Source organism: Zonotrichia leucophrys, chromosome 4, assembly GCF_028769735.1.
Source record: "Zonotrichia leucophrys gambelii isolate GWCS_2022_RI chromosome 4, RI_Zleu_2.0, whole genome shotgun sequence".
Lineage (NCBI taxonomy): Eukaryota > Metazoa > Chordata > Aves > Passeriformes > Passerellidae > Zonotrichia > Zonotrichia leucophrys.
Genome location: NC_088173.1, coordinates 68,214,417 through 68,239,391, shown reverse-complemented (window position 1 = coordinate 68,239,391; position 24,975 = coordinate 68,214,417).

Sequence of the window (24,975 nt, the reverse complement as noted above, 5' to 3'; positions counted from 1 at the left end):
GTTAATTTGTGGCAGTCCACTTTGGATTACGCACGCTTTTATTTTTGTGCTGATGTACTGAGCTCATATTAATGCCATGAAATGAGAGATGCATTGTATATTTGCATTTATGTAATTTCTGGGGGAGTGTTAGCTTTGTTAATGCAGTGCACTTCAGTGTCTCAATGAAGAATTAGTGTGAGGTGATTGAAAAAAACTCAGGTTGTGCTTCTGCCCCTTATTGTATTTGTGGGGTGCCCCGATGAAGGAAGGAATGATGAGTCTGACTCCATATTCTCAGAAGGCTAATTTATTACTTTATTATACTATATTATATTAAAGAATTCTAAACTATACTATACTAAAGAATACAGAAATGATACTTACAGAAGGCTAAAAAGATAATAATGAAAACTCCTGACTCTTTCCAGAGTCCTGACACAGCTTGGCCCTGATTGGCCAAAGAGTGAAAACAACTCCCAGCAGAATCCAATGGAACAATCACCTGTGGGTGAACAATCTCCAAACACATTGCACATGAGCACAACACAGGAGAAGCAAATGAGATAAGAATTGTTTTCCTTTTCTCTGAGGCTTCCCAGCTTCCCAGGACAAAAATCTATGGCAAAGGGATTTTCCCAGAGAATGTGGATGCCACAAACCTTATCAATCATTCACAAACCAAGCCAGCTTTGATTACACTTTGATGACATACTCTTCCTGCAGTATTCATTAGCATGGAAAAGTGGGAATGGCATTATTGAAAGCTAGAAACAATTAATTATTTCCCAATTATATATCAGGCTTTTGCAGAATTTTAAGAATTCAGAACTTTCAGTTTTATTGTGATGTGATATGTTTTGTACTCCAAGTAAAACAAATAGGTTTTTTAATTCCTTCTCCATCAACATGATAAATTGTTTTTCTGCTAAGGAAGCAAAATTATAGCAGTAATTAGAAACAACTGTTTTGAGTCCTCTCTACCTTTGGAATAAAAGAAATACAAAGTATTTTCTATAACTAAAAATGGCATCTAACCAAGTTGTCTTTTCTTCTAAATTCAGAAAAATCAAAGAACTTGAATTAAAAGGACATTTTACCTTGAATTTACTCTGTAACAATACATTAGGGAAAGGTGGAGAATGAAAAGATACTTTGCTCTGTTCCTTAGGAAAGGTGATGTGCCTTGCCACCTACATTTTCTATTCCTGTTCCTGCCACAACTTGCCCTGTAACCTTGGACAAATAATTCCTTTCTACATTTCAGTTTCCTGAGCTGTGAAGCTGAAATGTCCCAGATAACAGGAACATAGAGAAACCAGCTGGGACTTGAGGTGTTGTTGCATTGACATGAAAATGGATTTCCCAGAGCTTCTGACAATGGGAACAAGGTTCAGCAGTCCATCCATCCCAAATCAAGATGCTGGTGGTTTATCAGTCAATTTTACTAACAGAAAGAAAAATGCTTCCTGAGGAATAATGCAGAATATATTCTCCCTAAAGAGAAGTTAGTAATATTTTACCTTTTTTTATTGTAGAAACTAGTATTTAGTGTGCTGGGATCATGATCCATGCCTAGAATTTCAGGGCACTGTGATAGCCACAAATATTAACAGCAATAAAAACGACATATTGTGTGGCTTTTAATGTCCAGAATCCCTTAAGATTATAATTTGTTCCCTTATTCTCTCCCTAGACCTTGGTGCTCTGCCAGATTTGGAACCAGCACTACTAGAAAGCAACTAGGATTAAATGCTAAATTATTTCACAGCCAGGTGAAATGGAGTCAACCTCTTCAGCTCCAAAAATAACAAAGGGTCAGCCTTAGAGGGGCTGAAGAAAGCCACACATGCAACTCTTCCTAGATAAATCCTCTAGAATCTTTGGGGGGAAAAAAATGGAAATTCTTGCATTCCTATAATTTTTCCTGAACTTGTATTCCTTTTGAGGGATGGAGACAAGTGCCTGGTCCTTGAGAAAACCTGATTCCATATGAACTTACTGTTGTTTTATTGCTTTACCTTCATCTTCTGCAGGCAGAAGACAAAGAACCCTTGCTGTCTAATGGTCAATTTTAAATTATAGGAAGAAAATCTCAAAATCTTCTTGGGCTGGGTGGGAAATAATTTGGGTGAGAAGGGGTTTACCATGAAAAAATCCATGGTTTTGGCATCTGCTTTCCAGGAACAGCAGTCTTTGTAACTAATTCAGAATTCCACACTCTGAGCCAAACTGAATGACTTCTTCTTGCCATGATCTGAAAGAGTTCCTTGGCTATCTGTAGAAGCCTCTGACATCTGATAAAAGTCTTAATGTTTGTGGATAAGTGTGGTATTTTCTGGGCCCCCCGTCAGAAGGGGAAATGAATGAATCTGACTCCATGTCCTTAGAAGGCTAATTTATTATTTTATGATATTTTATTCTATTAAAGAATACTATACTAAACTATACTAAAGAGTATAGACAAGATACAGGCAGAAGACTAAAAGATAATAAAGAAAATCTTGTGACTCCTTCCAGAGTCCCAACACAGCTGGATGTTAATTGGTCATTAAGTAAAAACAATTCACATGAAACCAATGAAACAATCACCTGTTGGTAAACAATGTCCAAACCACATTCCAAAGCAGCCAAACACAGGAGAAGCAAATGACATAAGCATTGTTTTCCTTTTTCTCTGAGGCTTCTACACTTCCCAGGAGAAGAATCCGAGGCAAGGGGACTTTTAAAGAAAATGTGATGGCGACAGATAAGAATTTGTATTTGTGCTATTTTAGTTGATGATATGGATGGGGGTGTAATTTTTTTTGGTGAGAGAGTAGAAATTATGAATGATACTGTCACGTGCCTCCCTCCTTTGTATTCTGGAGGCCTTTATCTTCTAATCACCCATTTTTGGAATTTGGAAGAGTGGAGACCACAGAAAACATTTTATCAGCCCCTGTGTATGGCAGGCTAATGGGGGGATGGTTTTGTTCCATACTCTGTCTTGTTATGGTAACCAAGGGGACTTTGGTATAACTGAAGGTTTTTGAGAAACGGGCGTCAAGTGAGATTAAATAAAAAGCTACACAATTCCATGTTATGTCGAGAATACCAACAAGTTCCTCAAGAAGAAAGATTTCACATTCTGGTGACAGTAAGACATCTATCTGAACTTGTTACCCTAAACCCACTCTGATAAGTTTAATTTGATGCTCCAAGTCTTTCAGATCAGCCATGGCCAAGTGGTGGCTGCAGGAGAATATTTAAATATTTGCAGTGTTTCGATGAGCAGGAACGGATTTGACAATTCAGACATACCCAGGCCAATATGCTGGTTCTTGTCATGCTGACTCAGAATTTCTAATAAATTATGTGGGGTTTACCACCCCACAGCTCTGCAGTAGAATGTGATGAATAGCTGAAAAGCTTTTTTTGTCAAAAAAGTCAATGGGGTCTCAGAATCAGCAAAACTAATCACAAATTCACAGTGAATTAATGTAATTGTTTCAGCTTGGTAGCAGGAGAAGGGGAGGAGATGAAGAAATGAAAGGGATTCATGTCACCACTTCTGAAATAAAAGATTTTGAAGCACAACACTTGTGTCTGGAACTTTATCTGGATTTAATTAAAATAATTCATTAGTATGCATGAAAAATATGAAAAATAGTAATTTCTTTCTGTGCCACTCCTGCCCTTCTCTGCTGGTATTTTAACTGCAATCAGCTCTCTGAATAATCCTAAACAGAACTGAATGCTGCACTGTGGAATTATCACAAGGCCTCATGCAGAATTTTAGAGTGGAACCAGCCTGGGCAGGGACTCAGAACGTGGCAGTGGCCAAATTTCTGCTCAGCACCCACCTGTGGGGGCTCCCAGGAAAGGGGAATGTCCTGCTGGGCTCCTGCTGCCAGGTGAGAGCAGGAGAGCATCCCTCAGCCACAGAGGAGCACCGATGGGAATGTGTCGGATCTCAAGATCTCAGTCCTGAGGTACTGAGCCACCGAGACCACCCTTGGGGGGCTCGGGAGTCCTGGAATGTTGCCAGAAGTGTCTGGTGGCTGGACTTTGATCCTACACAGGAGACGACACCTGTATGAGGACAGGAGGGTTTCACCGGGGTGAATGGTGAAGGGATTGGTTAATTAGAGGGTGAGACACAGGGTTTAGGATTTCTGTACAGGGGGGTTTAGAGGAGTAAGATGGAGGAATTGGGGTGTGTCCTGTCCTTCTTCTTCTTCCTCTTCTCCTCCATCTTCTTTGGCCACGGTGGCACCTTTGGATTGGTTATTACTGAGAGTGCACCGAGTTATAAGAATAAATGGTATTGGGGAAAAATGATAAATATTGTACACGTAACAATGAGTATAAAGATACGTGGCTGCCCGGGAGGGCACACAGTGTGCTCATGGCTGACTGCTGAGCAGAGCTCTGTTCGACTGAAAGAACATCTTTTAGATAAACAATTAATAAACATAAAAACCGAAAGAAGAACTGAAGCCTCTTCTCGTCCTTCGATACGCGGGCTCCCCGTACAGGCCACCCCGGGCCTTTCCAGGCCCCTCAAACAGCCGAGATAAACCGGACAGGAATGGATCCAGGATCCACGTGCTGGGATCTTCTCTCAGGTAACACACAGAAATAGAGCCATGGATTATTTTTGTCCCGTCCTGCTGCTTCTGCCAGGCATCTGCTGTGAAAATCAACATAACCACATGTTTCCAGTGGTCATTTCATGGAAACTGTGATCATGCCTTGCCCAAGGCTACACAAGTTTAACTTTGAGCCCAGTGAAATTATTTGTTGGAATTGGTCCTGCTTGGCTGCTGAGATCTCATCTAATCTCTGCTTGAATTACTGCTGGCTGTTTGGTGTTCTACACACCCAAAAATGTGAGTGTGTGTATGTGTATGCATATATATTCATGTGAGTATATATGGACATCTTTTCTTTTCTCTGAGAAAGAACCTTTGGAAGGATTTCCTTTCATATCAGCAGTTATCCCATTGTGTATGACATTTCTGGACCTGACTGCAGTTAAAAAAATATCTCCTAAGGAAGTTTCTTTCATTACTTTTATGGAGACCTGCTATAGCAGGTAAAAAATGTGAGATATCAGGAAGATCAAGGAAGAAAATTGACCTGAATTTCTGAATGTTCTGATTCCCAGTTTGTATAATAATACTGAAGTTTGAATAAACAAGGATATTTTGTGTGGTTTTTTTATACAAGGGAAATGATTTCCTGTAGAATGAGTTACCCTTTTCCTCCACATATTGTTACTAAAAAAAATGTGTAGTTTGGGCCTATTCTCTATTTATCTACTTAAACAATAAATTAGAGATATGCATGCACAGAAGTAAAACAATCCTTCAATAAATCATTGATAAAGTCATCTCTAGAATAGATGAAGGGTTCTTCAGGTTGCTGCATGTGAGGCTGCCAATAATTATACATGGGGTAGGACACTGTGCAAGCTTTTCTGAGTCTGTCTTTTGTCTTGAAGTCACCATCTATCACTCCTCAGACACATAAAATTTAATCTATATTTGGCAGAAAATGAAACAATTAATGTCAGGAGAAAGGAGAGGGAATCGAGCAAGTGAATATCTATCCTATAATGGAGTCATGGTCTGTCCAGGAAATATTTCAACAGTCCTTCTTATTCCAAAAGGGTCCTCTGGCCTTGCTCAGTCAAAAATATTTTGTCTTCTGGAATTAAGAAGGCAAAAAGGAGTTCAGCAGCAAGATATTTACTCAATACTGCATATGGTTGATTATCTCAGTTTCCTGCAGTCCTAAAGAGCTTCAGAGCCAGTGTCCTACATGGATTTGGGAGACTCCTGCCACTGCAGGACTGCAAAATCAGATTTTCAAAGAAGACAATTGGATGTGCGAACCAATTTGTGAGCTTTTGGCTTCTTCTGTGGCCTTGATAATCTTCCCACTCAAATACACAAACACCAAATACACAATCCAGTGGTCAAAACCCAGATAAGGCAACGAGACATTCTGGAATCTGTTCCTGCTTTAATGTTTCATACATTATTTGACCATGCATAAACAATTTACTGCCTGTAAACCATTTTGTCTGTCTGTAAATTCAGAAATATGATGCTACAAACTCCACAAAAGCTGCTCTGAAAGAACACAGTTGCTTTTATTTGGTGCTACAGAATTAATGAAATACCCACATTTAATGAAATACAGAAGCCATTTCATAGGTCCCTGTCCAGTGGTAATTTATGATCATATGTTAACATTGATCATTTTCATATGATCATTTTCTTCTCCTCTTCTAGAGGAGAAGGAAAAAGGAGTTCTTACTATCAGATGGCAACTTCCTTACCACCAGAGTAATAGCATATTGTATTTTCCTGAAATCCTGCTTTGAAGAGGCAAGCTGGACTAAAAAAATCACAGAATTATTGGGCCAAAGAAGCATAATTAATGCCCTTAATTAATTCCCCCTGAAGAATAATTATTTAACACAGCTGGTTTCTTTGCCTATACATTGAATTGCAGCAAAATAAGCATATGAAATTAAACACATACATTCATTAGGTGATGTCCAGGCAAAGGAAAACTGAGAATGGTTTGGACCATAAGTTTGATAATGAGCAGAGGGAAGAAAAAAAATAAAGAAAAGCTTTTTTAAGGAGGAGTATTGCTTAGTTTATTCCATCAAACCTGTTTTTTATCAGTAGGATAACATTGTTTTTCCTCTTATCATATGGCACACAGCTCCTGGTTTGTATGGGAAAAACATTCGGGATTATTTAGTGCTTTGTCAGTGGACTTTGCCGATTTGGTATTCAAATTTCTTTTGAAACTAACAATACATTTCCATTAGTATCTATTTGATGTGTCTTATAGCACAAGCAGTGAAGTAGAAATAATTTTGTCAAAAGACATTTAGAACAATAAGTGTCCAAAAGACTCTAAATTTCCAAATTTAGAACACTAAATATCCAAAGTTTATTCTCACTGCTTCCTTCTTCTCTTCAGGTCTCACCATGTTGTCTCCAATTTTCCCTTTATTTGCAATTAAGGAAAACTTCACTCTCACTACTGTTTGAAATTTTTACTGCTTTTCCTCATGTCTTGCTTCATGTTAAATAAAAATAAACCAGCTCATAAGCAACATTACCTAAAAAACTCTGAAAATCTAAAGAGGTAACTGTGGTATTTCTCTCTTACAGTATGTCTTTTTTTCTGCCTGCAGATACAAAATGTTTTACTTGTTTTTCAAGGGCTAAGCAGCCATAAATGTGATAGCATAACTGAGAACAAACAGGACTCGTTCTCACCTTGTTATCTCTGCATGAGTTTCAATATTGGATGGGATTTATGATGTGCTGTGATTTCTCACTCACAAGGCTGTTGCAGGAGAAGCCCATAAGGCCAGAGCTGTGATTTTCACTTGCATGGAGGGCAGTGTTTATTATTCAAATGGAAAATCTCAATTCAACACATGTGTTCTACTAGGTCTATAATTATTTTTTTTGAAAAGTGAAACCAGGATAATTCTTTCAAGTGGGTGCAGAGTGGCAAATGTTGCTCTTGCTGGCTTGTCTGTGCTTTTGCAGAGCAAGGTGATAGTAAAGATGGTTCATTCAAACTCCTGTGAGAACAACTAATCAGCCACAAATCATCTTTAGTGCTCTGTCTTCCCAAGGAAAGTGGAAGGGATCCAATTAAGAGTGGGGAGACGTTCTGCTGAGATTTCTTTAATAACTTTATAGTAGAAGGAAGCAGCATATGGAGTGAGAGTGTAATGCCAAAGAAGAAAAATAGCAGAAAAGAAGAAAATGTGATTTCTGGAAGAGTTTGGAAAATACATCAAACCACTGCCTTCAGGAGCTTATTTTGTGGGTTAGGAAATGTGGGCAGGCTCGGGACAGGAGCCTGCCTTAGGAAAGAGAGGATTAACTGTATGATCAAGGAACAGGGTCAGTTCAGCTGTAACTTTTTCCCTGGTCTCCAGTGCTCAGGCCAGTGGTGATCAGCTGCAGGAAATAAGGAAATAAATGCTCCATTTCCACATGGTGCTTCAATGGCTTCGCTGACAGGTTCCTGATGAGGATAAAAGGAGCTGCACCATCTCCTTGCCCCCAGCCTGCCTGAGCCACAATCAGGTAGGGATAGATCAGTGGGAAGGATGGGAAGTGGGAGGGTATGAATATTTCAATTGAAATTCTAAAAAATAAAATAAATTTTTAAATATTCATAAATATTTCAATGTAAATTTGAATAAGCATTTGAATTATCTGGGTTATCTGTTTTATTACCCGGACTGATCCCAGCATTTTAACCCGCTGTAAAGCAAGGGGCAAACCATATAACCTCTGCCTCAGTTTTCGTCTCTGTAAGGCAAGGATGAAATTATTTTCTTAAGTATCCTTTTCTCAGAAAATTAACTTTCAAATGTGTTGTTAAAAAACATAGCAAAACAAACAGCCTACCAGTAAACCTAGGCTGCACAGATTTATTATCTGTCTAAAGAATTTGATGGGTAAAATTGAAAAAAAACCCCTCAGCCTAACAAATAATACTGTTATTAATGGGGCTTCTCAAAGTATATTTTCTTGGCAATATAGGCATGCCAATAAAGGTTAATTAAAATGGCAGGCAATTGTGATCAGATTAAATGGGGTGTGTACTAATCTCCTGCACTTGCACGAGAACCAAAAAAGCATATGACTTGGGGATGACAACTGAAAGCACAGTATTTTTAGCTGGATTCAATAGAATTTTCTTACACTCAATTAATTTCTGCATAATAGGGAGATGAAACATTTGCTTTTCTTCCCATCATTTCTATAGGAGGAGTGAGGCATTATAGCAATATTTCTGGTAGGAAAATACATCTGTGAAAATCTGAGAGTATTTTAGGAAAGAGAAGTGCACCTATGGAAGAAGCAGGATTTTTTCTCATTTTCTTTCTAGTGACAGGACCTGAGGGAATGGCCTGAAGTTGTGTCCAGGGCAGGTTTAGGTTGGAAGTTAGGAAAAAGTTTTTCCCCCAGGGGGAATGGGCGCAGTCCAGATGCGGCATCCAAATTCTCAAATAAAATCCCTTCGCCCATGATTTTTGTCCTGGGAAACTGGGAAGCCTCAGAGAAAAGGAAAACAATTCTTATCTCATTTGCTTCTCCTGCGTTGTGCTCATGTGGAATGTGTTTGGAGATTGTTCACCCACAGGTGATTGTTCCATTGGATTCTGCTGGGAGTTGTTTTCACTCTTTGGCCAATCAGGACCAAGCTGTGTCAGGACTCTGGAGAGAGTCAGGAGTTTTCATTATTATCTTTTTAGCATTCTGTAAGTGTCCTTTCTGTATTTTTGAGTATAGTATTCTTTAATATAATATAGTATAATAAAGTAATAAATTAGCCTTCTGAGAACATGTAGTCAGATTCATCATTCCTCCCTACCACAAGGGTTGCTGCAAATACAACACCCCAAGGCTGCCAGAGCTCCAGGAGCATTCGGACAAATCTCTCAGGAATAGGGTGGGATTGTTGGGGTGTCTGTGGAGGGCAGGAGCTGGACTCGATGATCCTTGTGAGTCCCTTCCAGCTCAGGGTATTCCATGATCCCATATATAACATTATTGGACACTCCCCTGGAGTTGAGAACAATTTCCAACAGCAGAAGGCACAGGATGGTTCCTTCTCCCTTTGCCATCATTGGCTACCAGTGATGGCAAAAGGAGAAGAAATCATCCTGTGCCTTCTCCCTTAATTAACCACAAATTTCGTCCTGTTTAGGGCATGACTCAGACATTTGGATGACCCCACACATTTTGGGGGTGAAGGGCTCTATCTGGCACATTTCACTGCACAACTTCTGGTGAGGCTTTTGTCACCTGCAGTTATCTCTGTTGGAAAAGAGTTGTTCAGGCCCTCAGGAGAGCAAAGGCAGAAGCAGAATGAAAACTTAGATCCAGAGGTTGGTGTGAAATGCTGGTCCTGGTTACTCACTAAAACAAAGAAATCAAAGACACAAAAGAAAATCTTTCTATCCTCATTCTTGACCCAGAGTAGACAAACACCTCTGGAGAAAAGGGTAAAGTATATTTTTTCTATTTTTTTTCAATTTTTTCTTACCAGATAAGTCTGCTCTTTGAAGATTTTCTATAATAGCCCACTGAGAGAAGCACATTGTTGTTATGAATGTAAAATTATAACTTTTAACATCTGAGGCTCAATACACTGTAATTTCATGAACAAGGACCCAAACCCAGGGCTTTTCTTCATAATCAACTGTCTTGATAATCAATAATGAGCAGGCAGCAGACAGATTCAGATTCCCCATCTCCACCTGTGGGCAGAACTGTATCTGAATGGCACAAAATAGATGTCCCTGCCCCTATCATGGGGTGAAAACAAGATGATATTTAAGGTCATTTTTAACCCAAACTTCTCTATGATTTTATGAGTCTATGGAAATTACTTGAAGGGAAATTATTGAGATGAGAAAACTTAGAGCTTGTTGTTATTGCTTTTTTTTTTAAATTTTGTTTTAATTTTCCATTCGCTGTAGTGGTTTCCAGAAGCAAAGTACTGATATCTCAAAATACCTGTGAAACTGCAGGGCTGGAAATGCAAATGAGCTACCATGAAAACTGTAGTTTGCTCACATTAAGTTAACACATAGTAAAGATGTAGTAGTATTACCATAAACACAGTTTGGTTTAATTTATGGACTTCTTTACATGCACACTCCTGCATCCCTGAGGGCCATAAAACAAAACCTGAAGAGAAAATAGAAAATGAATAAAATATATCTTGTCTTCATTTGTGTCAAAATCACAATAAAAGGAGGAAATATAATCAACTTAGATGTTGCTTTCTTTTTATTTATAAAGCTTACTGTTTCACTCTGTTTTAATTACCATCATAGGGTTATTAAAGCGTGGTAGCGCAGAAAAGGCTGCATCCCACCTTGGCAGCCAGATTGGTATCTAGTTCTGAATGGAGGGCACTTAATTTAAAACTAGTTCTATAAATAATTTTTCAAATCTCTGTATTTTGGGGCCTTGCTCCTCTTTTTTTTTTTTTTTTTTTTTTTTTTTTTTGTCAAGTGCATTTCCTTCTAATCTTATGGTTCTTAATGAGCAATTCTTTTAGCTGGATGAAAGGAATTGAATATTTCACATACAGAGCTGTGTAAGGCCAACCAGTGTTGTTTCTAGATGAATGGTATATCGAGCTGTGTCTTCCCCAGGGCAGAGGAGAATATGTTGAACTAGATACAATTCCTGAAATACAATAACATCAGGTTTTTATCCCAAAAATGGATGCCAAATAGGAAGATGGAGAGGGAATACCAGAAAGCACCCAAAACAATGCCAATATTTTTGTTTTATCACTGCAGCACGTCTAAACCTTTCAGATTTTTTTTTCTTTAAATCAGAGAAACAAACAGACTAAAGCCTTTTCATATTGGAATTTCTCTTTGTAAAACTCTCTGAAGGGCCGTACAGATCTTGTTATGGTTTGAATGAATGGCCATAGCTGGGTGCATTGCAATCTGCTCATGGGTTTGGAGTTTATTGCTGTATTCCTGTGCAACAAAAAATAATACACCTCATCTTAAGAAATTCCCTCTAAAGAAACAACAGACTGAGACCTCCTGCTACACACCCTGCTTTGAGATCAGGGCAGAGCTGAACTGTCTCGATTAAAGAATTAAAAAAAAAAAAATAAAAAGTTTAAAAAAGCCCTTTGCTGCTTTTAATTAACAGAGCAACTGTTGTTGTTTGCAAGGGTTGTGGCGGAAAAAACTTTTATCATTGGTTGGCACTGCTTGGCTGGATTAATTATAGATACATTAATAATATATAGTGCAATTTTATATTGCTTAATGATTTTGATCTTTCATGGTATAAACCTATTGAGGTTATTAAAGCTGGGGTGTTTTTTTATTTTTGTTCATTGGGTTATCTTTAAATTATTATTGGTAAATTAATTGCAAAAGAAAGGAGGGCATAAAAGCAGAGAGAAGGGTAACAAATAAGTTATGGAACTCCTTGCTTTAGAGCAATTCACCACAACACTCAGCAGGTAAACACACAGAAATATAGGGATCCTTTTTTAATAGGATAGATTTTTTTTCTTTTATTTGCAATCCTGTCGTGTAAAAAATAATGCTAATTATATGACTTTAGAACAGAGCCCTGGCATTATTTTTTCAGGCACTGTTCAAATTCCATACATATAGAGCAGCTAACATTTGAAACAAGTAGAATGTCCTCCATCTACAAAATCCCTCCTTTCTCTAAGAACTTAATAAAAATGAACCTTCAAAACCAAAGTTAAGGTCTTCTTCAAGTAAACCCCTCTCTCAACCTGCTGGCCATGCTTTTGTTTCCACACAGCCCATGGTACAAGTGGATTTCTGGGCTGCAAGTGCCAGTTTATGCCCAGTTCTCCATCTACCAACATCCCAAACTCCTTCTCCACAGGGCTGCTCCCAATCCATTCATCACCCGGTCCATCTGGACACCTGGAGCTGCCTCAGTGCAGGTGCAGGACCTTGTCTTTGGCCTGGCTGAATTTCAGGGTGTTCACCCTCTCCACTCCTCCAGCCCATCCAGGTCCCTTTGGATGGCAGCAATTCCCTCTGCAGAACCACCTGCACTGCCCAGCCTGCTGCCACCACAAGCTGGCTGTAATTAGCTCCCACTGGCCCTGTCATTAATGAAGATATTGGACAGATCTGGTCTCAGGAATGACCCTCAGAGTCTCCAATTTCCACTTGTAGCAGCCACTGACTGCAGCTCCTTGGATGTCACCATCCAGCCCATCCCTTGTCCATCACTCCATCCCTCAAACCTGCATCTTTCCAATTTAGCACTAAGGATGTTGTGTGGATCCATGTCAAAAGTCTTGGAAGAGACTCAAAGAGATTTCAAATAAGCACCCTGGGACATTTAGGATTAGGGATTAAATTAGGGAATCAACTGGGTTTGGATACATACCTGAATTAAGAATACCTGTTGTTGGAGATTTTTTCAGGGATGGCCTAGAAGGCAGCTGTGAGGAGCAGATTCTCACAGCCTGTTTCTGTGAACAGCAGAGGTTCTCAGGTTATTTTTAATTACAGGTAAAAGTGACAAACATGAAGGCCTTGAGAGCCTTGCACATCAGAGTTCTCAGGCAGCTTTCTCATAACAAGTGGATGTTCTATCTTTGGCTGTTTTGGGAAAGCAAGAATTATTTTGAGAACCCAAATCTTGGTATTGGAAACATAAGGAGGAGTTGGTGTGTAATCTCTGGCCTATTGTGAGCTCAGGTTTGCAATATGCATGAACTTGATTAACACTGTTATAAAAGGTGCATGATTGATTAATAAATTGGAGTCGATGGCTGACCAATGCAAGGTGGGTCGTCTCCCTCCAACTTCAATAACCTGTAGGTGCTTTAGTGCACAAATCTTGCACAGCTTTCCCAGCATTAATGATATCATCCTTGCCCAGGGCTGATGTATATTTTCTTATCTTTATCTTACAAATAGGGACAGCCTGTGGTTTTGAATTAAACGCAGTTATCCTCAACTGATTTCAAAAGAGAAGAATGAGAAACTGAGCTTGAAGAATCAAAGTTACAAAAGACCTCTAGGCTGGGGGATTTTTGTCTGTTTATAGCCTCCCATTTTTGAAGCACTTTTGAATGTCTGTCCTCAGTTGTTGGTAATAAAACACTTTTAGAAAGTCTCATTTAAAGGATTTGCCTACAGGAAGAAGGCCAGATTGTAGTAAAGGGGGAAATGAAACCAGTTCTCTCAGGAGCTTCCTGCGCTCTCAGCCAGAATAGAATCCTTTTTATGGTTCCTTTTTTTTCTGCCTCACCAAGTCAGACCTTCTGTGTGACCCTAGAAAAATGCCCATGGAGAGGTGATCAAAGAATAACAGCATGTGGGGTTTTTTAATTCCACGTCTGCATGCTGATTTCAAAACAACTTGAAATATGTTTCAACAGAATCTGTTTGATGGGAGAACTGAGCAGCCAACAATGGATGGAGAATATTTATCATGAGGCTGATGAGGAGAATTTTTTTTCTTTCTTCCACAGGGGAAACTTTAATCTCTAAAACTGAAGATAAAGGAGAGGGAGATGTTATTGATGGAGATTGCAAATCTGCCTTTAATTGATTGAATGTTCTCAGTGATTTTGCAGATATGAATTTTACTAGCCCTAAGAGACACTGAAAACTAAAATATTTGTCTAATACTTAAATATAGCACTTGGCTGCATTTATTTAATGCTGTCTAAATGAAGATTTCAGACTGTCTGTACTTTAAGCCTCACTATTCTCCAGCATTATGGAGCCAGTAAATCAAATACCTTTAGATGTCTACCTCAAACCTTGTGCATTAATTTATGAACTGGTGGAATAATTCTGTGGTATATATGTAATTTTTACCTTCTTTCTGTTTTCTCCCTGTTCAGTTGGCATTGCTCAAGATGATGGATTAGTTTTAAACATCAAGTATCACCAATTATCATGATGCTCCTGAGAAGTGGCTGGGGTGAGGTGCTTGGTGTGGTTTAACTGGTGTTTAATGGATCCCAATGAGAAATCTAGCAGGGGATCATGTTGCCTGCAGTAATTACTTTGGTTTCTCACACTGGATTAATTCAAACACCTCAACACCTTTCCCTGCTGTGGAGCCTCCTGTGAGAATGAGCATTGGTAGCACCAGACAGGTTCATCCCTGACAGTGCAGGAACCTCTCACACAGAAAAAAAATCCTGTGATATTTTTAAATAGTTTTGCAACTCTGTCTTGCCAAATTTTAGCTTACATTCAAATTTTTGTTTACCTTTTTTTCTTTTAATTTTGTTTTGCTCTGCTTTGTTGTTTTATTCATTTTTTCTTCATTTAGAAAGTTATCTCTTTTATTTCAATTTAAATAATCCTTTTTTTTTTCTTGGTTTGTTTTCCATGACCTGTTTTCCTTTTATTTCATAAAGCCACACACTGAAGTAAATTTTCTGTAAAAATTCACATACTTTATAAAAGAATATGTACCTTAAGAGAAGAGGCTCCAAATGTAAATATGTATGTACTTTACAAAATACTATTTACCTTAAGAGATGCTCTTGACTGTTGATTGAAAATATAAATTAATAATGTAAAAAAAGCAAGGAGAAAATAAAAGATATGAGTGTAAGTGGAAGGGGTCAAAGTTTGCCAAGCTGGCCATTAATATTACTCAAGAGCAGAGAAAAAATATTTTTTTTCTTTTTCATGACAATTAGTTGTAAATTTATCCTGTCTGCACTGAGAAGGGATAATTCCCTCAATGCAGAAGGGATAATTTTACCACTAAAATTAGAAGTATTTTAGCTAATACTACTAGTATTTAGTAGCATTAGCATGATAGTAGTAGTTTGCCATGAATAAATAATTTTTTTTAAAAGTGCAGCAGTCAAGATTAACTTATCTCTATCCTGGATATTTGTCCTACAATAGACAGGTCTGATATAAAGAAGTTTTGAAATGCAGTTTTCATAGCCCATGACATTATTATGCAAAATAGTTCAGTTTCTTTTCTTCTTTTTGCTCTTTATTTATGTAAATATGTGTTGACATATATATATATATACACATTATATATAGATGAAATAAGTACACTACCATCTATATATAATATATTTATGTATTATATATTTATATATTATATTTTATATTATGTAAATTGGTTATGTAAGCAATTTACATTTTGAAAAAGTAGAATATATGTCAGTCTAAAACTCTTTTCTTAAACCATGTTCCACAGAAACTTCCATTTTCTTGTGAAACATTCTCTTCTTAAAAGAATTGCAAAGACTTGTAATATAAGCCTTTTTACCAACTTTTTCTGAAAGAAATGACCTAACTTCATAAAAATGAGAAGAACACACAGGCAGGATGCAAATGTGCACAAAAAATAATGAGGAAATTTTCCTTGTGTGCACAGAGCTATTAATGAGCAGCGAGAAAGAAAAAAAAATCTGGTCGTAAACCAAATTATCTTGCATTTCCAATGATCTGATTACATGGAATAGAAAAGCACATGCCTCTCCTGGAGGAAACGCATTGTAATATTTTTATTAGAAGCTCTGGAATATTTCTGGCTGGCTGGAGTCAGTGAGGACTGATAGATCTTAACTGTTCACTTAGGATTTGGACACTTCTCTTTTTTTGGATTTTTTTTGGCCATCCCTTGTGAAAACTGTGTTATCTGGTCTTTCTCCCATTTTCTTGTCAGCAAGACTTCCTTGTGCATGGAGCAGAGATTTTCAGGGCTGTTCATTTTGGAGGGCTTAGGGAGATGATAACAGTTGTTCATTCAAACATATCAAATTCATCTCATCCTCATTGGGTATTAATGGAATTTTGTCTATTACAAAATATAATTATCTCATCTTTTGTCACAAAGCACCTCAGCGCGACTCTGACTTGAGTGAAACCTTCCTGAGTGTTTGTTTATCAATAACTAAAAATGTAAATATTTGAAGAGTGCTGGGGATTTGTTTCAATCAGCCTCTTCGTTCCCTACTCTTATTCTTATGTTTGGCTACAATATGTATGACAATCCAATTTCTTCTTCTTAGCTATAGGAAATTTTTGATTCTGGTTTTATTGTGACGCCACTTCAGAATGTAAGACCTGAATTCCTGGGATCTAAATTCCTGGAGCAAGGTTGCAGCCAGTAAATGCACTCTTTAGCAACACAGTTTTCCTCTCCTAGGTACACTCAGAGTGCCTCTGACAGGGATTTGTTCTCTTGATATTTTAAGATGAAAAGTTCATGACTGCCAGTACCTGTTCTGTATGCAGAGAAGCCAGATGGAGCCATGAATCACTCTAAATATTTCTTTTGAGGTTAGCATAAGTGAATTGCTTTTCAGGTGGAATCCATCAGGTCCCCAAAATGTGTTCTTGTCTACAAATTTGTCCTGCTGCATTATATTGCTCTTCTTCAAAATGTTAAATGTCTTGATTTGCATTTGCAGGAGTTGATGGAGCCCTTGTTCTTACTTCCATGCATAAGGATTGCATTTTATCCCTTTTTTTTCACTGTAATTTTTAGTTCATGTTTCTTTCAGAGCCACTGTTATATGGGCTTAATTTTCAAATCATTTTACAAACATATATTTTTCTATTGTCACTGTGAATTTTGATTAAAATGTTGGCTTTATTTTCTTCTCTTCTCATTTATTAGTTTGCTCACCTTCTGGAATCCCCAGATGCATCTTCTGATGGAGATTGAATGAAATTCTGTCTTCATTTAGAAAATGATTCCATGCAATAGCTGTGTTAGATTGTTTTTTCCAGGAAAAAGAAAGAAAAAAATAAAGAAACTCTCATTTTTACTAAATCATGTTCTAAGCAGAACTTCCAGCAGTTCCATTACACTGATCTGTGAGGGAGATTTCAGAATAAAGTCCTCATTTTCAGAAAAAAGATCCAAAACCTGTAATGACTAAAATCCTAATTCCCTGCACTTAGGGGTGAAGGGAATTCAGGACCACGAGCAGCAGGATCATGTTCTAGTGGAAGGTGTCCCTGCAATGGCAGGGAAGCTGGAACTGGATCATCTTCAAGATCCCCTCAAACCCAAACCATTCCGTGATTTTATGTTTCTATGACAGCCTGACACCATTTTGTGTTTCTGTGACAAACCTGAACTTGGAATCATTTTGCAGAGATGACCAAGGTGGCTCATCCTGACTTAGATATAGACTGTAACAATATAATCACATCCAGGTGATGCCAAACATATCTCTGGTTTGGGACAAGCCTTGAGTGTTGCCAACATTTGTGACTCACCCCTGAATGAATTCTGAGTGCAAAAGTCAGTGTTGTAATTACCAACTAACCCTAAAACTCCATATTTTACCTGTTACCTCTCTGTCCCACCTTACCTTACTCTACCTTTCCTTCCCTTCAGTGAGACTGGAAAGCAAGAGGGAAGATAAATGATCTTCATTGGCTTATACATCTAAGATACAGGGCTTTAAATAAAAATTATGGTGGATGTAGAAGTGATTGATTAGAGCATGTTGTTTGCATTGTATTTGGAAATGAAAATGTAGGAAGGAGGGAATTTCAATAGCAAAGTGGAAATGGTTGTCATCAGGATTAATGTTAAATGATCGTTCATGTCTGCCTTATCTCACACTAAGTTTTCTCCAGTAGAATTTTAATAGTGTAGACTTGATTGTGCATTATGGTGATAAGATCCTGCCAGTGTTTAGTTGAGCTGGTTAATTTACAGGAGCTAATTTAAAAGGTAGCTCTTGTGTTAGGGAATCTGTCCTGTTGGATTGATAACCCAGCTTTTAGGATATTATTTCCATGGAAGCAGATCTTCATCTTTTCTCTCCATCTATGCCCTTCTAATTATTCAAGTGTGAAGGGAATTTCCTTCATTTTTAGACACAAACATGCTCACCACATGATTTATAAGGTTGTCTCTAAGTGAACTGATTATTTAGGCTTGTAACTGTTTCTATAGAATTTTGTGGAATGTTAAGTTTGTGCCTAGGGATAAATATAAACTCTATCTCATTTAATCCCAGCTTAGAGAGAAATTTTTCTTCTGAAAACATTTTTATGTATTTACTCACAAGTTTTATCATCAAATGTAACCATTTAGCATACAACTCATGTGTGCTTATAACACTTCACAGGCACTTTTCTCACCACTGAAATTGAACCTCCGGTGCTGAATGTGGCAGCTCTTTAACAATTCTCATCTGTGCAATGTGAGAGTTTAAACAGAAAATGGCCTTACTGCTTTCCCAGCTTTAATGCATATTCAAACATTTCCTGTCAGCTGTCATTTAGTTCCCTCAATTCCTTTTGTGTGTGTGCACTGGCTGCCATTTGTGTTGTCACTCTGAACTGAATCCCAGGATCTTGAAAGATTTTCTTCTCTACTGGCCTTCCTAAAATACTCAGCACTCTAGGCTTTAGAGAAATTTCAGCTAATCCATTGAAAAATATGATTGGCAAAATTAAATTCTCTGCCTGGTTCTTGCAGCCAACCCTCATCTCTTCCCCAGCCACAGTAAAAGATGTAAAAGAGATTTAGCAGCAAAGGATTTCAAATTCTCACATCTTTTCTGCTCACTTTCTGCACACATCCAGACAATCAAGTTTTACTGGCACAAATGTTCGCAGCAAATGAAAATCAAATCCTCATAAGAGCATCTCTAGAAGGTGAGATTTAAATCTGAAAGGCATCCTGTGGGAAGCTCTTCTGTGTTCACCCATTCAAAGAGCAGGAAGATGGAAAACATGGCATATTTTCTAAATGAAAGTGATAAGCAACACATGCTGAATCTCAAATATTTGCACTCAGTCCCCAGGGAGAAATACTGGGAGATGACAATGGTGAAATGAATTCACACAGCATCCAATCTAATATTCATTAAAATGAATGAAAAGACAGCTTGAAATTGGACTAGGCCTATGGTCCCAGCCTGGTAAGGTACCCAAGCATGTGAGAAGTCATTGTCTTTAAGCTTGTGTTTTAAGTTATTCATATGTTTAAATGCCAAGTTCCTTTTGGGCCAGAATATATTCAATAAGGAACAAGTGATTTGCCCTGCAGGGGAAACAAACAAACAAAAAACCCAATGACAACAACAACAAAAAAAGGTTAAATTTGTTTGATATATTTTAAATATTTCACAAAAAATATCCACCAGCTAACAGATATTCAAAGACAGTTTTCCACAGACTTTGCATTGGCAGAATGCTCAATGATTCACCTTTTGCAATTGGCAGTACAGCAGATGCCACCAGATAATTTCTCCAAATCCTTTGAGGCTGGGGTTATTTTTTGCAGATGATTGTTCTGTATTATTCAAGTGTGCTTTGTTGATGAGAATTCTAAACTTTGTGTTTTGTCTTTTCCCATAGAAATACAGAGTAAAGCCCTTCACCAAAAGTCTACCCAAACCAAGGATGCTTAAAAGTTCATTTTTCCTGACTCTATGCTCCAGACTGGATTCCAAAGGTAAAACCTATTCAGAATATGTGCTCTTTTTGTTTTTTTTTCAGACTTGTGTTTTCCTTTGAAACATTTTTATTAAAATATTGACCAAACCTGATCTCCACAAGTTAATCAAAGCTATGTCTTATATCTGTAGTTAAGTTTTTCTGTCTTTCTTAAACCAAACAGAGTTTTCCTCTGGATACGATTTGAGTACTGCTGGGGGTAACAACTGGCACAGCCAACACCGGGAGAAGGGATTTTGTTTGTACCTACTTTAGAGAGAAAGATTATTCAAAAACATTTCAGAGGAGTTTTGCATCTGAGGAATACCAAAGCTAGGTTGTGTCTGGAATACATTGCTGAACTCACATTTTAAACTACTTGAACATGAACAAAAACTGCATAAACAAAACCAAAAGAGAATGGAACTTTGTAGGTAATAACATAAGCAATGGGCAGAGGCAATGGACGATATTAATAATGTAATTTTAATTTGAAGTTCTAGTCAACTCTGATTGCAAATCTCTGCTTACTTTAATACTTTAATGTCTCTGTATATGAAATATGACAATTTCCAGGCTGTTCAACAAAGAAATCATATTTATTCTCAGAAATATGGGATGTACATTATTGGAATGTTTCATTTGGCTTTGTTATCAACTTTGTCATAGAATAAGAGAAATTCAATTTCAGATTGCATTCAAACCAGAAATTATTGATACTTTATCTGCTGTTGTTATGACAGTTAGAGATCTTTCTATATTTCAGTTCTGAAACCTTAAATTTGATACACTGCCTCTCAGGCATTTAATAAGAAACAAATCTTTAACAAACTTTAAGTTGAAAAATAACATCATGATTCTCATCTCATTACCTTCCCTCTAACGTGCTTCCTTTGTAACTTATCACTTCGTGGATGCGCACATCCAAACATTATAAATCAAATTTCATACCTGCATAAAGCACTGAAATAAATGGCTTTGTGCTGGCGTAAAAAATCCAGTGATGAACTGGGCTCTGATCCTGCTTATTTTGTTCTCCTGGGAAATAAGAAAGGAAGACAAAGACAAGTAAAACATCCAGAAAAAGATCAAATGTGAGACAACATAAATGGCCTGAAATTGATTCCTTTTACTCTGGTGACATTTCATTAACTTCAGGGAAGTTTTGGAGGATTTTTATAGAGAGGCAAGTGAGAAGAAAATAGGGAGAAAGGAAAGAAAGAATTTTCTCTGAGACCCCAATAGCCTGATTTGCTGAACTGTGATTTTATATAGGGAAGAGCAATACACTACTTTCAACTCTCCAAAATAACCTTGTCTCTTATCTCTTTATTCACAGGTGACTTTGAAGCTCATTTATATCAAGACTTTCTGGGGAAAATCCCAGCCATGCAGCAGCCTGGAAAAAAGGCTTGTGCAAAAAAATCCCAATCACAATCCTGGTATTTTTAAGTGTAATTTTTTTTAACCTTTTTTACTAGTCACAATAAGATTGAGATTATTCAGAAATGTCCCAGGAAAATGGGTTATTTAAGGAAACCAAATATATTGTGTTTTCTATCTAGTGGTGATTATTTTTTAGTTACTCCAACCAGAATAAATGTGCAAAGACATTGCCACTGGGAAGTGGAGCTTTTAATTAAGCAATGAACAGTCATCTGTATTTGGAATATCCCCTGTTCCACATATTCAGTGGGGAAATATGAACACTAAAACATTTTTTTGACTCAAAAATCAGGCTATAACCAGAATTAGGCCCAAAGTTCCTGCTATTTTTATCACTGTACAGTTTAGTGCTTCTCTTGATTTAGGTGAAACATTCAAATTTTGGGCTGGGCCTCAGCTTGCAGATTCTGCTACATCTCAGAGTGGATGTCTGTGAGAGTCTGAGGCCGTTGTTGCAAACCAGGGATCTGGAGCCTCTCCAAGCACAGCAGCATGTCGGTGTGTTGTAGTGTGTTGTTAAGTTTCTTGTGTTATTCCCCCAATTTATGTATTGTTCTCCCCTATTATGTGTAAAATGGTTTTGTTCCCCCAGTTTTTCCCGCCACTGCTACCCTGTCAGCTAAGTTGCCATAGTAACCGCTATTCATAGTTGCCGATATGTAATTGCTCCTCCTTGGTTTCCCTTATAAGTGAAAGTTGTCTCCTCCCTGGGTCCAGTCAATCAACCCCTTCTCCTCCCAGGTTTCGAGAACCTTCTTCTCTCTGGAGATGGTGGCTGGCTGGGGTCCCAGGACACCTCCTTTACCTTTTGATTATTGGTCTCCATGGAGTGTCAGTTCTGTGAAGTTCATCCCCTCACCTTTCCCGATTGGTTCCGCCTGTACCCACCCCCCTCCTTTATAATCCTGTTTCGCCCCCTATTGAACAACTTTTCCCAGTTAGTTTCCCCACGTTTGCATCCTGCAACACCTTCAATAAACCAACGTTTAACCCCCAAGAAATAGTCAGCTCCGTTCCTCCCCAATACCAGCGGTGTGAGCCAGTCCGCAGCCAGCGCAGCCCGAGGCCCTCAGACGCCGAAAGGTGCTGGCCAGGAATTGCAGAGGGGCGTCAGCCTTTCGCCCTCAGCTAGCCGGACTCCAAACTTCGAGCCACATACGCCCCCCTCTGCATCGATGCACCAGGGTAGCTATAGATCCAATGGTGTCAGGAACCCACGTCTTAAGAGAGGAACCCACTTGCCGCGGCAAAAAGTCCAAATATGGACCACACTGGACAAATCTAGACCAGCTTTTATTATTATTATTATTAACACATTAGCCTCAGAACATTGTTAGATGTTAACAGCATGCTGGCCTAATGGGAAATGCCCCCGAAGGTGGGGTAGAACGGAATGACATAAAATCATCTCAGTTTAGATTTCAGCCAATCACACAAAAACAAGACATATTGACAAGCTTTCCATCCAACCTTATAAAACATACGTAATGGTAGTTAAAACAAAGACTATTTCATAAGAAACAAAGAACAGAGCTCTATTCACAGTAACCTTCTAAAGATATACATTAAATAAACTTGTTGCCATCCTAAAGCCAAATCTACAAAGTCGTATTGTTATTTGTCACGTCTACTGCTTGGGAAACTTTTCTGCTTGCTTGGGAAACTTTTCTGCTTGCTTGGGAAACTTTTCTGCTGTAACAGAACTTCGGGCCACATCCTGAGGCCTAAATACTCTTTTTTAACCATTTCCTAAAAACCCTCTGACTTTATGGATTCCCACACAGCAGAGCTGGGACATCTCCTCAGGGTCAGACAGCGTGGAGAAAAAGCCACACATCCTCTGGACTAATGTGGCTGCAAGCCACACTCAGCGTCCTGGAGTGTCCCAAATGACACCGGGTGGGTTTGGCATTCATAGACCCCATGGTAACCATAAAGAAATGAAAAAAAATAACGTTAAAAAGAGCTGGTGGGCAGACACCTCCAGCAAACAGCTCTTAGGGCTCTGCTAAGGTCACAGCCAGGGCAGATCTAATCGGTGTCATAATTACAGAAACAAATTCAGACTCAGTCTGATGGACCCCACTTTTGCTGGACAAATCAATGTTAGGGCAGTCAAGAGAGCCACTCTGATGTCGAAAATGCAAAATTACTCTGTGACTGTAGAACAGCTGATAATAAAACATGGATAAATGTCCCAGAGCAGCTGTGGCTGCCCCTGGACCCCTGGAGTGTCCAAGGCCAACTTGGATGGGGCTTGGAGCACCCTGGGATAGTGGAATATGTCCTTGCTCATGGCACAGGGTTGGAATTAGATGAGCTTTAAGTTCCCTTCCAACCCAAACCATCCTGTTGTGTGATGGTGTTCCCAGGGGTCCCAGGTTGAGGGAAGAGACGAGGATCTGACTCCATGTTTCAGAAGGCTGATTTGTTATTTTATGATAAATATTACATTAAAACTATACTAAAAGAATAGAAGAAAGGATTTCATCAGAAGGCTAGCTAGGAATAGAATACCAAAGAATGATAACAAAGGTTTGTGGCTCGGCTCTCTGTCCGAGCCAGCCGACTGTGATTGGCCATTAATTAGAAACAACCACATGAGACCAATCCCAGATGCACCTGTTGCATTCCACAGCAGCAGATAATCAATGTTTACATTTTGTTCCTGAGGCTTCTCAGCTTCTCAGGAGGAAAAATCCTAAAAAAAGGATTTTTCATAAAAACTGTCTGCGACACTGTTCTGTGATTTTATCACTTTGCCTAGAAAATAAATAATAAAATATCCTTTAACTCAGGCTGCGCACTGAATTCAAGAACTTGCCTGATTTCAATACTTGCATACAGCTGGTGCTCTTTTTCTTTGAAATCTGTCAATTTTATTCTCTATTTTAAAATATGTTTAAAAAACTTCATGACAGTCAGGCAGTTCCAGTATGAAAGTGAGTTTTACAGCCAAGTAAAATCCATGAAAATCTGTATTCCTTATGGAGAGATTGATGCAGCTGCTGGTGCAAACAGCAGTGCCCCAAGGTGTGCTTATATCATTTTGTGAATGATACCTGCTGTGAAGGGTGGTTGAGCACAAAGCTGCCAGATGCTCTCTGTGACTTGCAGATCTGTAAGGTCGTTTGTGTGTTCTGATGACTGAGGTGGAAATGATAAAATTATGGAACAAAGGAAAAAAATCTTTACCGGGCCTGATAGCAATGATACAGAAATGATGGACTTTTAATGGAACTAAATTTAATTCAGGAGAAACATAACTGAGTCATGATTGCACCTGTTTTCAGCTGCTGCTGATGCAGTCTTCTCTCTCAAGCTTTTAAGAGTTGCAATGGTGAAGAAAATGTTCTTCTGGGTATTTATTGATGTCACACATTTCTTCATCCAGGAGAGTTTTGATGGGTTTGGTTTGTCAGAGCAGTGCCAAGTGGAAAGGACAAAATTCATCTTAGTCTTTACAAAAATGCAAATGTGAAGTTCTCCATCATTGTGGCGTTATCTAAAGACCTCAACAAATGCTTCATCCCTTGTGCTGTTCTCCTGTCAGACTGGGGAGG